The 14,809-nt window shown below is 47.6% G+C and overlaps 1 protein-coding gene across 1 annotated transcript in view; it reads right to left on the bottom strand.

The window, feature by feature from the left end:
• ACVRL1 (activin A receptor like type 1) overlaps window positions 1–13,881 on the bottom strand; it is a 129,242-nt gene extending 115,361 nt beyond the window's left edge. Inside the window, exon 1 of the mRNA XM_085600349.1 lies at window positions 13,482–13,881. The gene's annotated coding sequence lies outside the window, so the exon portion shown is untranslated. The remainder of the gene's footprint in view (window positions 1–13,481) is intronic.
• Window positions 13,882–14,809: the final 928 nt, after the last annotated feature.

The raw sequence follows: 14,809 nt of genomic DNA, 5'->3' as shown, positions 1-14,809 counted from the left end.
TTTAAGCCTAGTGGGAGTCCCAGTTTTAACAGGGCACAGGAGTTGTGTTGCCTCTGATTTCAGCAATCCCCATGATTAGTGTGAGCTGTAATTGTAGCAGTTTGTAGGGTTATTGTGAAATCTCATTTTAGAAGCCCAAGGATTTATTTGGGCTCCGATTTTAATAGTCCATAGTGTTAGAGTCCATGGAGGCAGAGTGAGCTCTGCTTGTATCAGTCCATGGGGATGGTGCAGACTTTAATTTTAGTAATCCATGGAGTAGCATAGGACCTTAAGTTAGCAGTCCACAGGGTAACTCTATGCTCTCATTCAATCCAGTGCTTAATTTGAGCAGGTGGCTTCCGGTACTTGGCACCGCCACTTAATTGTCAGCAGTGGCGCTTGTGATAGTCTGCCACAAGGTGACGCTGTCTGGATAAGTTAGAGATGACCACAAGAACAGTTAATTATTGAATCAATATATATTAGAAATTACTATTACTTACAGCCCAGGCCATTCTTGTAGCTTTCTGGGCCTGAAATAGTCCGATTTGTCACGCTTGTAGGAGTGTGATAGTTAGTATAGTTGTGTTGTTACTATCATTGGCAGTACTGGCAGGGGCAATGGGTGGAGCAAGCTGCAGTGGCCTCCAGATGAGAGCCCTGGCACTTGTGTTTTTTAAAAATTAAGCACTGATTCAATCAGTAGGTTTAGAAGGTTTTTTTTACTAATGGTTTCTTGTGTTATTTGAGCTCTGAATTTTGCGCTTTTTAATTTTTGTGTGGATCTGATGTTAACAGGTTGTAAGGCTATTGTGGTCTGTGATTTTAGAAGTTAGTAAGGTTTATGCGAGCTTCTGATTTTGGCTGTTCGTAAGGTTATTGTGAACTGTGGTTTTAGTACTTCATGTTAATACACTTTTTAATTGTAGCATGTTGCACGGTTAGTGTGGGCTCTTATTTTAGAGGTTTGCAGTGTGCTTTTATTTTAGCAGCTTGTAAGGTTAGTGTGGGCTCTGATTTAAGCACATATTAAGGTTAATATAGGATCAGATTTGAACAGTGTGTATGGTTTGTGTGGGCTCCAATTTCAGACGTGTAAAAGGTTAAAGTGACTCAGAATTTAACAGTTTGTAAGGTTAGTGGGACCTCTGATTTTAGCATTTCTCAAGAATAGTTAATCTGGCGCTGATTTTAACAGTTTTTAAGGTTATTGTGGTCGTTGGTTTTGGAAGTTAGTAAGGTGTGTGTGTGGTTCTGATTTTGGGAGTTAGTAAGGCGCTTGTGAGATTTGATTTTAATAGTTGTTCATGTAGCACAATTTCTGATTTTAGCAGGTTGTACGATTAGTTTGCGCTCCGATTTAAGAGGGGTTTTGTGCTCATGTGGGATTTAATTTGAACAGTTTGTAAGGTTAGTGTGAGCTCTGATTTTACACTTTGGAAGGTTACAGAGGCTCCGATTTTAGCACATTTTAAGGTTAATATAGGATCAGATTTTAACAGTGAGTACGGTTTGTTCGGGCTCTAATTTCAGATATATGAACTGTTAGAGTGGCTCAGATTTTAACAGTTTACAAGTTTAGTTTGAGCTCTGTAAAGTATTATAAGGTTTTTGTGGTCCGTGATTTTAGAAATTAGTAAGGTCTGTGTGGTTCTGATTTTAGCAGTTTGTAATGTTATTGTGAGTTTTGATTTTAGTTACTTATATTAGCACAATTTCAGATTTTTATACATTGTACGGTTAGTGTCTCTGATTTCAGACGTTTGTAGTGCTCCTGCCACATGGGCTTTCCTTTCAGCAGCTTTTAAGGTTAATGGGGCTCTGATTTTAGTACATTTTAAGGCTAATCTAGGATCCTATTTTAGCACTGGGTTCGGTTTGTAACAATTTGTTAGCGAGTGTGGCTCTGATTGTAGCCGTTTGTAAGGATAGTGTTGTGCTCTGTGGTAGGAAGTAGACGCTGGTAGCCATATAAGTTCTTAAGTACCTTTATTCCAGTTGTACAGCAGGATGGTAAGTAGGTACATCAGCTTGGTAGACCAGATAAACAGGTAGTAATGATGTAGGATAGCCCAGTAGTCAGTCCTTGGTCCTATGCCACAGCAACCCCACCAGTAGCAGCCTGCCTGATGCTCAGCCAATCTGTAACTGTCATACCTCACTCAGTCAGACACCCAACATTCCACTCATGACAGCATTACTAACATTCTACTCCAAACACACACAGTGGGTGAGCAGCAGGTGGACTGGAAAACTGCAAGCTATGAAAGTACTATGCAGGGCATAACACATCCCCCTCCTTTAAAATGAAAAACAAAAATTGCAAATACTGGTAAGGGTTAAGGGGAAAAAAACTATACACACGAAAAATTACAAATGCAATAAACAGTTCAAAACCCAAGGATGTGCAATTATGTAAACATCACGAGAGGGTCAGAGCCATTAAACAGAGAGAATAGATAGCTTACAAAAATATAAATTGAGTAAAATAACCCATCCTCTCCCAATAAATATAATGAGAAAAATGTTGTTGCGAAATGCAAAGGGCATAAAAACACCCTGCAACTACGATCCCTACTACAAGGGAACAAATGAAAAACAAGATTCCTAGAATAAGGAAACTTACCTACGTTGTGAAGATGGATATAAAAGCCAAACCTTCACTCTTCATGTGAGGTACAAAAACCTGGGATTAAGACCCTAAAGTCCACCCTCATATAAGGGTCTAAGACTTTAACTATGAATATGGAACCATAAACCTAGAAAATACACCCTGTGTAGGGGAACCGTACCCATAAATCAAAACCAACCCAGTGAGAGGGTTACATGCTATGTTAAATGGAGGAAACCCCATAAACATACCCCGTGTAAGGGTTACCAATCAAAGAACAATTAGTGGGAATCGTACCCATGAACCAAAACCAACCCAGTGAAAGGGTTAAATGTTATGTTAATTGGTGGAGACCCAATAAACATGACCCGTGTCAGGGTTACCAAATAGAATAAATCTAAAAACTGTCAATGAGAAACATACCCATAAACTCACCACTGTGTAGAGGCTGCGTGTAACGCTTAATGAGAGAAAACTTATATTACCCACCCCTGCGTAGGGGTCGCGTGTAACGCTTAGTATGAAAGGAACAAGTTCCCAAACCCATGACTATCCCTCATGTAAGGGAGAATGTTGTACAGCTACCCACTAACAGCAAGACTAGGGCATCCCTTGCGTAAAGGAACTAAACATGTGGAAGCTGAAACACTGAGAACTAAAACACCTCAAATGTAATAATGCAAATAATGCTAAATCTGTAAGCGAGCAAGGCATAGAAAACAATCACTGTAGAACACACCCACTGTAAAATGTTGAGAAATGAGACACATGAAAAATGTAACATTGCCCCCAAACCACACTGCAAGGAAGATTAAGACACAATGCTGGAACGTAATACATGAAAAATAAACACCGCTAGGCAAAGGACTACAAGAGCAACATGTGGCAGCTTGAAAACGATTTAGGTGCAGCATGTAATTAAACAAGACCAATAAGCACCGAACATCCAGTTGAAAGGAGTCCGTTAGATAAAAAAAACAAAGGTTAAAAAAAAAACGAGAGAACCTGGCTGCCAGAAAACACAAGGGAAGAAAGTACGGCAATCTGACAATACCTCCGACATACATGAAACGGAGGGTGCTACCCATGTCCAAACGACGATAGAACGCCGTGTTGTCCAAGGACTCAAGGAGGCCACAGTGCAAGTTTACACCAGCGTGAAGAGGAAGCGGTAGGGACGTTCCAGCAGAAACTACCTCGTCAGGGAACAAAAAGAAGTTTACAACAGTGTGGATGGCAGGCAACGTGGTTGGAAACCCGGCAGTGTAGATGAGAGGAACCACCAATGGCCGCCAACCACAAGATGGTGGCACACTGTCGACGTCGCTGCAGGGTGGCTCACAGTGCGTCTGAGCACCAAAATGTCTCAAAGTAGCCGTGGGCAGCGATGGCGTCACAACGTAGGAGACGTTCCCAAGAACATCATGGAGAGTGGCCGACGTCACAGGGGATAAGTGACGGATTTGCTGGATCGTGTGAGGAAGGTAAGTCTGCACGCACACTTTTTAAAAGCTGCACGCGCAAGGTGAGCCCGAGATGCCAGGCTCTTGAAGAAATTTGAAAGAGGCGGTTGAACTGCCAAACGTCGAGGGGGCAGCTGGGGGCCCAAATATGAATAAGAGTAAACTTACCCCAGAAGTCCACAAATGCAACCGTAGCAAGAATGGTTGAAAGACAATAATACACCAAACGGTCACCACACCAGACTTGCTTCACTTGAAGTGCAGGGTAGTGTGTAGAAATCTCTGCGCCTGAAGTAGACGTGTATCACCTTGTAGATGAGAGGAAGCAAACAGACGATATGCAGGCCCTTTCCATGTTGTGCCCACATCAGGAAATAAATACCTTGCGCAGGCCAACAGGCCATGTACCTCTTGATGTGCACTCTATACAGAGCTGAATGTATGTTGAAGAATGACCTCATTCTTGTGCAAGACCATGTGTTGTGATCTCCGCACACGTTGTAGAAACCTGTATCATTCAAAGTCATTCTTCAGGCACCTCCAAAGTAGCACCAACACCTGGCAGCAGACGAATTTGGCGCAGGACAGCTGTCCATGTAAATCTTGAAGTTCGCGTCCATGCAGTGTGTATTCACGTAGGAAGTCATTTTCAAGGAGTGAACTTTCCTTGTAGGCGCAGGACTTGTGGGTGTACGCACAACCACACAGTACAGCACGCTGTTGTTGGGGCTGTCTGATGTACAGGACACTAGTGGGGCTGCGGAGAGTGCTGTGCCAATTTCTTTTTTTGCTTGTGACATCTTGTGTTGCGTTGGAACCTCTTGAGTCTCTTCATAAGTAGTCTTTAGTGTGCTTATAGTTGCGTCGTTTCTATGCTGTCTGGGCAAGTTAGACCTGTAGCTTCTTCTCATTATGTGGACTTGTGTAGATGTCATCTTGTGGTTACTTGACCAACTGTAGAGGCAAGTAGGCATCTAGGTACGTCTCCAACTCTCGCTCGTCGCCAAAATATGTTGTGCTCTGTGGTAGGAAGTAGACGCTGGCAGCCATATAAGTTCTTAAGTACCTTTATTCCAGTTGTACAGCAGGATGGTAAGTAGGTACATCAGCTTTGTAGACCAGATAAACAGGTAGTAATGATGTAGGATAGCCCAGTAGTCAGTCCTTGGTCCTATGCCACAGCAACCCCACCAGTAGCAGCCTGCCTGATGCTCAGCCAATCTGTAACTGTCATACCTCACTCAGTCAGACACCCAACATTCCACTCATGACAGCATTACTAACATTCTACTCCAAACACACACAGTGGCTGAGCAGCAGGTGGACTGGAAAACTGCAAGCTATGAAAGTACTATGCAGGGCATAACAGATAGTGTGTAGGCTGTTGTTTTAGCAGTTAGTAAGGCATGTGTGTCTTTGATTTAGCAGTTTAAAAGGTTACTGCGAGCTCTGATTTTAAAAGTCCCCGGGGTGAGCGCAAGCTCGGTAGATTTGAACTCTGGTTGTCTAAGTTTGTAGGGTCGATGTGGCTCTGATTTTAGCAGTTGTAGGGTTCGCGTAAACTGAAATTTCTGTAATTTGTAAAATTAGTGAGCTTTGATTTTTGTTGTTTGTAAACTTACGGTGAGCTTCAGGTTTTGAAAGTTTGTAGGGTTAGGGCAGACTAATTTTAGCGGTTTGTAGGGTTGATGTGGGACATTATTTTAGCACATTTTAAAGTTGGTATAGAATTAGATTTTAGTAGGTTTGTCTGGCCTCTAATTTTTTCAGTTTGTAAAGTCAGAGTGGCTCTCATTTTAGAGGCTTGTAAGGTTAGTGGGTTCTGATTTTAGAAGTTTAGAAGGTTACTGCGAACTTTGGTTTTAAAAACTTGTACGGTTTGTGCGGGCGCTAATATTAGCAGCTGGTGAGGTTGCTGTGGCGTTTGATATCGTTACAACAAACAAATGATGGACGGAATGCTGACAATGCATACATTCTCCCCCAGTCAAGAGATCTGGGTTAAATCCAGCAGTTTACAGAGCCCAGAACTTCCCTGTCTTTGATTTTAGGGTGAGCTCTGCTTTCAGAAATTTGCAGGGACGTCATTAGCAGTTTATAAACTTGGGATGGGCTCTGATTTCAGCAGTTTATAGGGGTATCAAGCTGGGGCGTAGCTGTCAATAGTGCAGAAGGTGCGGTCGCACCGGGGCCCGAAGGTGTGAGGGGCCCACTGGATCCCAATTATAGATGTTTTTGCAATAAAAACAGGAGATGGGGCATCCTCTGTGCTTGCATTAGGGCTCTTGACAGCTTTCCGAGGCCATGGGTACCAAGGGCTCGGTCGGGGGTTGGGGTGTAGCTGCAGATTTCAGCAGCCCTAAGAGTCTGCTAGCCAGACCTCGAGGCTCAGATGGTTATCACATCCACGCATTTTTGAATTCCCATCGTCCCAAATGTCCCAAGTGTTCCTGCTCAGAAGTCACTATTCTTGAGTCAGTCTTGGTCCAAAGTAAACATGTTTCAGACTTCCAGCCCATAACCCTCCCCCCACGCTCGGCTCCCCCTATTCGCTCTGATTGAACTGGCCTTGGGTATTCTAAATGTGGCTCTCGTCTGTGTCTTTTAACCCGTTTTCTTTTAATAAATGTTGATGTCTTCTGTTTCCTGCCATTCAGTAACCGGCCCCCACCCGTCGCCATAGCAGCCAGAACAGGAATCAAGATAGGGAGATTCTGGCTCTGATGGGACAGTGAGTCACGCACACAGAACCAGGCGGTGACCCAGATACACTCTGTCCCAGAAGCCAGGCAGACCCGGGGCCCAGATAAACTCACCCTCTAGACCCCAGACAGAGCCAGGGCCCAGAGGTGGACCAGAGACACTCTACCCCCAGAACCCAGGCAGACCTGGGACCAAGAGGTGGGCCAGCCACACTCTGCCCCCAGAACCCAGGCAGACCTGGGGCCAAGAGGTGGGCAAGACACACTCTGCCCCAGAACCCAGGCAGACCCGGGGACCAGATAAACTCATCCTCCAGACCCCAGACAGAGCCAGGGCCCAGAGGTGGACCAGAGACACTCTACCCCCAGAACCCAGGCAGACCTGGGGCCAAGAGGTGGGCCAGACACACTCTGCCCCCAGAACCCAGGCAGACCTGGGGCCAAGAGGTGGGCAAGACACACTCTGCCCCAGAACCCAGGCAGAGCCAGGGCCTAGAGGTGGACCAGAGACACTCTACCCCCAGAACCCAGGCAGACCTGGGGCCAAGAGGTGGGCCAGACACACTCTGCCCCCAGAACTCAGGCAGACCCGGGGCCCAGATAAACTCACCCTCCAGACCCCAGACAGAGCCAGGGCCCAGAGGTGGACCAGAGACACTCTACCCCCAGAGCCCAGGCAGACCTGGGGCCAAGAGGTGGGCAAGACACACTCTGCCCCAGAACCCAGGCAGACCCGGGGCCCAGATAAACTCACCCTCCAGACCCCAGACAGAGCCAGGGCCCAGAGGTGGACCAGAGACACTCTACCCCCAGAACCCAGGCAGACCTGGGGCCAAGAGGTGGGCCAGACACACTCTGCCCCCAGAACCCAGGCAGACCTGGGGCCAAGAGGTGGGCCAGACACACTCTTCCCCCAGAACCCAGGCAGACCTGGGGCCAAGAGGTGGGCAAGACACACTCTGCCCCAGAACCCAGGCAGACCTGGGGTCCAGAGGTGAACCAGATAAGCTCGCCCCCAGACCCCAGGCAGACCTGGGGCCCAGAAGTGGACCAGATACACTCTGCCCCAGAACCAGGCAGCACTAGGACCCACAGATGGCGTAGATGCGATCTGCCCCAGAACTCATGGGAGCAAGGGCCCAGAGGTGGGCCAGGTACATTCTACCTCCCAGAACTAGGCAGTGATGGGGAAAGAGGTGGACTAAATTCACTCAGCCCACAGAACCAAGGCTGACCTGAGCACAGGGGTAGACCAGAGACACTTTGCCCCATTGACTCAGAATAGCTAAGGCCCAGAGGGGGGCCAGATATCCAGGCAGTGTAGTGAACAGAGATGACAAAACACACTCTTCCCCAGACCCCAGGCAGGCCTGGAGCCAGATGTGTGCCAGGTACACTCTGGCCCAGAGTGTGCTGGGGCACAAAGGAGCACCTTGCCCAGCATGCCCACAGACACAGGCAGTGGTGCAGCACAGAGGTGGACAAGATAAACTGTGTCCCCAGAGACCAGGCAGAGGTAGTGTACAGAGTTAAACCAGCTATAGTGTGCTCACAGAACCCGGACAGAACCAGGGCACATGGGCAGAATACTTGCAATCTGCTGTCCAGAACCCAGAGACAGCTGGCCACATAGGTCTATCCAGATACGCCCCAGCCCCACAGACATCCAGGTTCTTTCGAAGTATGGAATTTAGAGGGCAAAAAAGCACTGATTATGTTTCCTTATGATGAAACCAAACTAAGAGATATCCCAAAAATCTTTTAATAGTCTAAAATTATATTCAATAAGATATAGTCCATATGCTGCCTGCAGCTACAGACCCCAGGAGTATCTACTCTGCCTGTTGCCTGCAAGAAAGCACCCAGGCCCATCCAGTCTGTGCATCCCCTGCAGATAAGACCCCAGGCCCATCCAGTCTTTCCAGCACCTGCAGATAAGACCCCCGGTCCATCCAGTCTGTGCTTCCCCTGTAGATAAGACCCCCGGCCCATCCAGTCTGTGCATCCCCTGCAGATAAGACCCCTGGCCCATCCAGTCTTTGCATCCCCCGCAGATAAGACCCCAGGCCCAACTAGTCTATGCATCCCCTGCAGGTAAGACCACCGGCCCATCCAGTTTATGCATCCCCTACAGTTAAGACTCCCGGCCCATCCAGTCTACACATCCCCCGCAGATAAGCCCCCAGCCCATCCAGTCTGCGCATCCCCTGCAGATAAGACCCCCAGCCCCATTCAGTCTGCGCATCCCCCGCAGATAAGACCCCAGGCCCATCCAGTCTGCGCTTCCTCTGCAGACAAGACCCCAGCCCCATCCAGTCTGCGCATCCCCCGCAGATAAGACCCCTGGCCCATCCAGTCTGCGCATCCCCCGCAGAAGACCCCAGCACATCCAGTCTGCGCATCCCCCGCAGATAAGACCCCAAGCCCATCCAGTCTGCGCTTCCTCTGCAGGCAAGACCCCAGCCCCATCCAGTCCGCGCATCCCCCGCAGATAAGACCCCTGGCCCATCCAGTCTGCGCATCCCCCGCAGAAGACCCCAGGCCCCCCAGGCCCATCCAGTCTGCGCATCCCCTGCAGATAAGACCCAAGCCCCATCCAGTCTGTGCATCCCCTGCAGATAAGATCCCAGGCCCATCCAGCCTGCGCATCCCTGCAGAAGACTCCAGGCCCATCCAGTCTGTGCATCCCCTACAGATAAGAGCCCCAGCCCCATCCAGTCTGCGCATCCCCCGCAGATAAGACCCCAGGTCCATCCAGTCTACGCATCCCCTGCAGATAAGACCCTGGCCCCATCCAATCTGTGCATCCCCTGCAGTTAAGACCCCAGCCCCATCCAGTCTGCGCTTCCTCTGCAGACAAGATCCCAGCCCCATCCAGTCTGCACATTCCCTGCAGATAAGACCCCCGGCCCCATCCAGTCCGTGCATCCCCCGCAGATAAGACCCCCGGCCCCATCCAGTCTACGCATCTCCCGCAGATAAGACCCCCGGCCCCATCCAGTCTACGCATCTCCCGCAGATAAGACCCCCGGCCTATCCAGTCTGTGCATCCTCCGCAGATAAGACCCCAGGCCCATCCAGTCTGCGCTTCCTCTGCAGATAAGACCCCCGGCCCATCCAGTTTATGCATCCCCTGCAGTTAAGACCCCGGCCCATCCAGTCTGCGCATCCCCCGCAGATAAGACCCAAGGCCCATCCAGTCTGCAGATCCCCCACATATAAGACCCCAGGCCCATCCAGTCTGCGCATCCCCCACAGATAAGACCCCAGGTCCATCCAGTCTAAGCATCCCCCGCAGACAAGACCCCAGGCCCATCTAGACTTTCCATCACCCTTAGTGAAGAACTCTCGAGTCGTTCATTTTGCACAGTTCTTATCTGATAGGAGAAAAGACGTAGCCTAGCTGCCACTTTTCTGACTTAGGTACTGGGGAACAAGGTACGAATCCCGGTGTCGACTCAACATCTTGTGATTCTGGGCAATTCATTTAATTTCTTCCTACCTCAAAAAACATATCTGATCTTGTGAGGTATCATCTGATGCTCATATAAAGCAATCTAATGCTCTTGAGCCAAATTTGCGCTGCATAAAACTAGGAGGGGTGAGTGATAATTAATATTAACAATAACATTCTAATGCTCCGCAATCCGCCATGACGCTGTCTGGTCAGGTTTTATAATGCTGAACATTGCTTTGGTTCCAATTACTGGTCGTCTGCCCACGATGCATAATTCTACACAAAGCTTTGACCCCTATACCTGAATCTTTGTGCATAGAACAAGGGTACAGGAACTATGCCATTCATTGGCCTTTGCATTTTTCATATAATTATAGATTCGCCGCATTTGCCACATAATCCATCATCTACAGCATAATCTGCAGGTTTTAACAAAAAAAAATGTTGCGTCAAACCCAAACGTTTAAAAAGTTACTAAAAAGACAGCAACTCATGTTGCCCCTCAATAGAAAGCCCTTCTCAAATATTGACTGGTCACTTTTAAATTGCTTATTGTTGTGTGTGGTTGTTAATATGGAACTGAGGAGATGAAACCTTTCGCCCGACAGTGTTAACATGTGTACAGATAACACAATGATGATGTAATACTGTAAAACAATGTGTTTGCATAATGCGGCATAATTGCATTTTGTTGCCACATAATTTATTCAACCCTGCCACATAATTTGGTCCAATCCCTGCCACTAAAAGTCCAGTGGCCCTGACATAGAGCTTTATTATGTTGAGACGGATAACCAAGGTTTCACTGACCATGTAGGATGCAGCAGGGCCAATACAGACCAGGGGACAATGGCTGCTCCCAGAGCTGATGGCAACTCGGGGATCTCATACGAGAGCCTGCGTGATTGGCTGCTGCAGCTATACATTCACCTGGGTACTGAGTCAAACCCTGGAGTGTTTTCATGAGTTTCTCTTAGGATCTGCCTATTAACGCTATAGCGCTTTAGCAAGAGTAGCGGGAATACTGCGCTAGAAAATGGATCGCCTAGCTGTATTTTTTAACATTATTTCTTGGGGAGCCCCTCAACCACGCCCAAAAGCCTCCTATTGGGGTTGTGTTTATGCCTGTGGGTGGAACAAGAATGAATGAAAACAACTCAACTTCCAAAATACATTTTTGTTGCAAAACGAGCAAGGCCACTCGTATTATACAATTTTGCCACCCCATCTACCATTGGCTGGAAAATCTACAGATTTCAACAACAAAAAATAGTTTCTAGCTTAAACCGGTGAAAAGTTACAAAAATGTGGCACCACCGGTTGTTGCTCTGTGGAAGGCTCTTCGCAAAGCTTGACTGGTCACCTTTCTGTTGCCTTTTTTCTATATTTGGGTGCCGAAGTGGTACTAATGAGGTGAATCCTTTGCCCAGGTACTGTTACCGTGGGTAAAAACTCCAAAATAATAAACAATACTAATACAAAATGTGCTGCATTGCACCACATGATTTGTCGTTTCTTGCCACAATAGTTAGTCAAACCTGTCACATCATTTGCTCCTCGACTGCCGCATAATTCCAGAGGCCTACGTGTATGTATCACTGTACTCTCAGTCACTCTCTTCATCGAGACTGGCAACGATCTACATCATACAACAGAACTCTCACACATCGACGTGGTTCAGTTCTGCCTCTATTTATTTATAACAGCACCCATCAGCAGTCGCTAAAGCCACTTTCCTGACAGGCCTGTACCTCTGTAGGGCAACGGGCATGCGGGCCATCTTGAAAGACGTGTAAGCGACAGGGTACAGCCCTCTGGCCTCACCCATCAAACACCAGGCACACTGACCACATATCATGAAGTTGACTCATTCACCTGGTGGCACCACTGGGAGGTGTTATGGAAACCTCGGAACCGTTCAAAGTCATCCTCAGACAATGGAAAGTGCGTCGAAGCCATAACAATAGCACTGTGCGCTATACAAATGCCAATAACTGGTTAAGTTTCTGCGCATACATGAGCAGGCAACAAAGTCAATACAATAATGAGAGGGTCCACTCATAGAAAGCTTAATGTTAGTAATACCTGATCCTTTGTTTGATGGCGACATCACAAGGAGGGAGCCAGAGGTCTGGCCCACCAGCCCGCAGAGACTACTACTTTGACTCATATTGACTTATTGCTGGTACCCAAGTGACTGACTTCTGTCATCAGTCAATGGTCGGTTCATAATTGCAATCCATGTAGAAAAAGTAGAGTACAGGTACTATTTCATAGAATGTTAGGGTATATTTATGGTTTAACAGTTATTTTAACCTGTGAGACACTTTTTGGTGTAATTGACTGTTGAACGATTTTAAATCTTGTTGATTCTCAGCTGCTATAAACAGTAAGGAAAATTGTAATGGTTTTAATTAACTAAACAATAACATTGTGCTTACTTACTAAATGCCAATAACATAACCTAAAATAACCTTTCTCTCTGCAAGATTGAGTCATTAAAGGTATTGTCACCTCGAGAGACTCTCTGGTTCCTCAAAAACTCCTCGGACTCCCAGTGCAGGGAAGGAAAGCCCCAGGGCTCAACTGGTCCCATGGTTGCCGCTTCTCGTTTTTGTAGCCAAGACACATTTTTCACATTCAGAGTTTGACAGCAGAGCAAAAGAGGAAGGCATGAAAGCGAGAAAGTAGGGGGGAGAAAAAGATGGGAAAACACTGACGGGGGGAAAAAGAAGGGAAGAAAAAATGAACCTGCAAGAGCGAAAGAAAAGGTATGGAGTGTAGGGTGGAGGAAGAAGGGCATGAGACGGAATCAGGACTAGGGCTTCAAGCCGCTGTAATTTCACCAAACATGAGGACCCACATGCCAAGAAACTTCCGAAAGTTAACATCAGTTTACCTTCTAAGAGGCAGGCCCTGCAAACTAGTTGGCGATCGAAGAACATGCTTCGTTAGCGCCTGGCTGCCTATAACAAGTTTGAGCGCTAGACAAACGAGTCAGCAGTGATTATCCACACACACCTCATCTACAGCATCCTAGGAATGTTGTCACAGAACCAAGGCTGGTGCAGGAACGGACGGGATGCCTCGTCTCACCAGGAGCGCCTACTTTTAAACATCTAGTATTCCTACCAAGCACTCAGAATAAATGTCACTTAGAGTCACGGGCACATTTCGCCATGTCTGGGGCTCATCACTGTGGTATACACTTTTATAATATCAACAGCCGTCTTCTTAAAACTATTTTTTTTATAAAAACGAATTACCTGTGCAGGTTACGTAGTCTGTTCCCCGCTTCGGCTCTCAGACGAGTGCTTAGAGTGGCTTCATGGCACTATGCGGACTAGAAGCAGGCAGGGCTCTCTCCTCCTCCTTCTCTATCGCGCTCCTCTCCTCCTCTGCCTTCCTCTTCAGACACCCTCTTCGCTGTTCTCGTCCTTTCCTCCGTTCTTACTCTTCTCCCGTTTTTCTCTCCCTTCCTCCTTTTCCCCCACTTGTGCTCTCCCTTTGTGTTCCTCGAAGCTCTTCCTCTCGCCTTCTATAGTTCCCTTCTCTCCTCCTCCGTTCCTCTCCTGAGCAGCTCTGAATCCCTTTCGCTGGCTCCTCTGCGGCTCGCTTCCCCTCTCTCGTTTCCTCCTCCCTCGCTGAATAACCCAAGCATTCAGTGTGTTTTTTCTCAGTCAAACAATCCCGGCACTTCCTGTTCCTTTTACGCTAAGTCCAGGGCGCATCGTCTCGTGACTCGGTTCCTTTTTAGGGACCCGACAGTCGTGGGAACCGAGACTTCTAGAGAGGGCTGAACAAGAGGCTGTCGGAAGCTGTCAGCCGGGGCGGCGCGGGTTCGAGTGTCTGGGAGGGAGAGAGCTGATGGCGAGACGGCGAACACGGTGACCAGGGCACGACAGGGAACCCAAAACAGCCCTGGGAAAGTGTCAGCCCGCTCCTCTCTCTCTGCCCACCCCTCCCTCATGCCCTCTGTAAGTACCCGGGGGAGATGGAGAAAGTGACAGAGGCCCAGCAGTGGTCCCTTACCTTAAAACAAGCACTTGCAAATGCAATAGGTCTCGCATTGACACTAGTTTGAGCTATTGACATTGTGTCACGTGTGAACTACCAAGGGGACAGTGGGAGACCTGCGCAAGGAGGCTTGCTTGTTATTACTTCGGAACTTTTGCCTGTGAACCGGAGGGAAAAAAAATATAATAAATATATTTTGCGCTTTGCTATGCCAAGTTCTGAACAGTTTCTACCCCTAAATTGTTGCATGTTGATCTGAAGTAAGAGAGAACAAGCATTGGCATAGCCAATTTGTCTCGCCTTTGGGACCTTATAAGTGTTTAGCCATGCAACAGTTAATGTTGTTGCACCAAGGATAATGTGCTGTATAACTAAACACTTATAAGGTCCCAAAGGCGAGACCTATTGGCAATGCAAATGCTTGTGTTTTTTTGCAGTTTTTTATATAGCGCGAACTCGACCCGCAGATATCGGGGCGCTCTATGTGATCACCAGCTGCATTGCAGACACATTCATTTATAGGCACAGAGCGATTTGTCCAGCTTCACAGGATGTTGAGCCTCGCGCCGAGACACGG

The sequence above is a fragment of the Triturus cristatus genome, chromosome 4_2 (genome assembly GCF_964204655.1).
Source record: "Triturus cristatus chromosome 4_2, aTriCri1.1, whole genome shotgun sequence".
Taxonomy (NCBI): Eukaryota; Metazoa; Chordata; class Amphibia; order Caudata; family Salamandridae; genus Triturus; species Triturus cristatus.
Note: the sequence above shows the minus strand (reverse complement) of the source record. Positions and strands in the feature narration are given on the sequence as shown.